Genomic DNA, 2,666 nt, shown 5'->3' with positions numbered 1-2,666 from the left:
TTGAATACCTTTCCAATGAGCTATCCTAGGCTCAATTTGGATGATGGGAAGGCCTCCAAAGGCGGCCTGCAAGTGGCACTGTTCGTAGGACCAATGGCGTTGCGCGTAGGGCAATTTGGCTCAGGATGCCTATTTTGCCAATTTTCGACTATTTTCATGATTTCTCTCTCATGGTGGATGATTCACTGTTGTAATTAATGTCATGGCTTGTAAATATGATGGTCCGACACTTGTAGATGATAGATTCATTAGATTAAAAGTGGTTTTGAGGGTAATGAATCAGTTTCCCCTCTTTTAGAGGCAAGTGGTTTGATTGCCTGGATTCCAGTTCCTTGATTAGAAATGGTTGAAACAACTCATTTTCTCATGGTTTCGACCCCTAATGGTTAGGATGAGTGATTTGGATGTATATATCATGTATTTTCTTGGTCATTTGCAATGGTTGGATTCAGCTGGATGCTCACATATCACTTTGTAGCAATTTTGGCAGGAAACTAATAAAGTTGCAGCTATTTTTATGGGATCCATGTGGTATGGCCTTTATCATGTGTTTATTCTTCTGTTATTATGTTTTCATGTTATTTATGTATGCCTCTTTCATGTAATTGCTTCTTATTGGTTGTTTTCAAGTCAGACTGGTGGAATACATTAGGTTTTAATGCTCTGCCTTCGGAAAACACCAGTATTTCATGTCTTTTCTGTTGTTTCGGGAGGATTCATGACTTGCTCATGCCCTTCTCAACTCCTCACCAGTCTAGCATTTCACCCCATCAATCCTAAGGTGCCGAAGCTCATACTTACCTTGCCCCATAGAATCCCCTGCAATTTTGACTTAGTTTCCTAGACCCAAATTGCCCAGCTCCTCTGAATCTGGCAAAAACACCAACAAAACCTATCAAAACCTTTGAGCTACTATAACTAGCATAAAATCTTGTTCCTGATCCAGTTATCTTGACTAAGATCCATAAGGAGAGAGCCCTCTCCCGACCTAGTAGAGCTAGCTACCAGGTTAAGCATGGTTTGTGGTTACCCTGGAGTTGCCTCCCTTAAGACTGAGGTCAATCCAAGAGATAACAGCTCCCCTTTCCAACTCATGCAAACTCCTATTCCACACCAGTTCCAAAAATGCATTGCATGCAAAACACACTACATGTCGTTGTGTAGCTCAAAATAAAAATTTCAGGTGAATAAATTCCCAATAAATGAACTAATGATTCATTGTTTTTCTAATGATTCCATTAATATCCTTAGATTTGTACATATCTTGGAATGAAACCTGCAAATTTGTGAAGCCGAAATGGTTTTCAATATGTTTTTGGAATGTCTATTGAATGAAAATTGTTGATTTTGGAAACTACAGTAAAATTCCACCTTGTATAGCTCAAATGAATGAGATAATGATTTCATTGGATCCCTCTTTTAGAGAGGACCAAAATCTACATAAAGATGACCCAATTTGGTTAAGCAGAAGTTGAGTTATGAATTATTTTATTCACACATGTATTATGAAATGGGTCGGCCCTAACCACATGAAAAACTGCTTGGGTCAATCTTAACCCCAAGTGACCCCTCAGGAAATCCTATAAATAGAAGATACCTCAAGATAATTTGGACACACCTTCTCTTCTCTTTTGTCTTGGTTCGCATAGGTTCAACGAAAGGAGTTCGCTCAAGGGTCTAAAATCATAGGTGAAGTTTCACTCTGGGTTAGGGTCTTCTGAATCTCGGTCATTGGCACAGAACAAGGCATTTCAATCCCTAGTCAATGGCACATAAACCTATGAGAGTGACTATATACCCTTGGACGTTGGCACAGAGGCTTATGGGATCGACTTTTGGTTCAGAGGCATATCGAAAGTTTATGGTCCCCGATCGCTCGCATAGAGTAGTCTTGGGACCAACCAGAACATCAGGGTCGCTTGCACAACAACAGTAAGGGAGCGAATATGGGTTTTATCAGTAGTGTGCCACATTGACATGCATGAATTCTTCCTGGGAGAAAATCTACAGTAACAGTCACTTTCATACAGTATTCGAGAGAGCAACCCAGGAGTTTCGGTTGCACACAAACAGTTTGGATGAGAGATACCTGAGTTCAGATCTAGGGTTTGACATTTTGGCTTCAATTGACTTCAGTGATTAGGTAGATTTGTAGATATGTAGATCTGATCTATTAGTTTCCGCTGGAAACATATGTATTGGACTCATTGACAGTGACAACAATTTTCAGCAATGTGACAACAATTTTTAGCAGTGTTCAGCAGTGTTGACATCAGTTTGTGACAACACGTTATAACCATCAATATGAGGATTCTGATTCCTAGCATGCTTAGATATTTTTCATAGATACCATTATTGTTTTGCTTCATAGATATCATACTCTCTTTTGTTGCATCATTTGATGATGAATATCTAAGAAGAAGAAGATTTGCAAGGGTTTTCCCCATAGTGGGTTTTGCCCTGGTCTTGGACCAATCCTGGTGTCTCTATGTGTGTGCATTATTTCTTCTACTATTCCTTTTATATTTCATTGCATTGATGATGATGGTGATGTTGTTTCTTTCTATATATTTGCATATGTTGATATATAATGGTGTAGATATGAATAATGTAATGATGATATGGGGTGAGCTTAATGTATTAATGATGAAATGCAACTATCATAG

This window comes from Pinus tabuliformis, chromosome 1_1 (genome assembly GCF_031772625.1).
Source record: "Pinus tabuliformis cultivar Carrire ecotype Pingquan chromosome 1_1, CPIR1, whole genome shotgun sequence".
NCBI lineage: Eukaryota > Viridiplantae > Streptophyta > Pinopsida > Pinales > Pinaceae > Pinus > Pinus tabuliformis.
This window is presented reverse-complemented; position numbering follows the sequence as displayed.